The sequence below is a fragment of the Bison bison genome, unplaced genomic scaffold (assembly GCF_000754665.1).
Source record: "Bison bison bison isolate TAMUID 2011002044 unplaced genomic scaffold, Bison_UMD1.0 scf7180017854447, whole genome shotgun sequence".
In the NCBI taxonomy this organism is placed as follows: domain Eukaryota; kingdom Metazoa; phylum Chordata; class Mammalia; order Artiodactyla; family Bovidae; genus Bison; species Bison bison.
Window position 1 is genome coordinate 5458 of NW_011485020.1, and position 300 is coordinate 5757.

Below are 300 nucleotides of genomic sequence, written 5' to 3' on the forward strand. Positions count from 1 at the left end.
GGACCTGTCCAACCTAATCTCCTACCAAACCTTGATCCAGCTATACTGGCCTCTATGATGGTCCTTCTGGCACACTCCAGCCTTGGTGCATTTGCACTGCCTTTTCTAAACCTATAATATTCTTCTCCCTCACACACAGTGGCTCTCTCACTTCATTCAGGTATTTGTATAAATTTCACACTGTCAGAGACTCCAGGCTTTCCAGGTGACTCAGTGGGTAAAGAATCCACCTGCAATGCAGGAGACGCAGGAGATGAGGGTTCAATCCCTTGGTCGGGAAGATCTCCTGGAGGAAGGCAG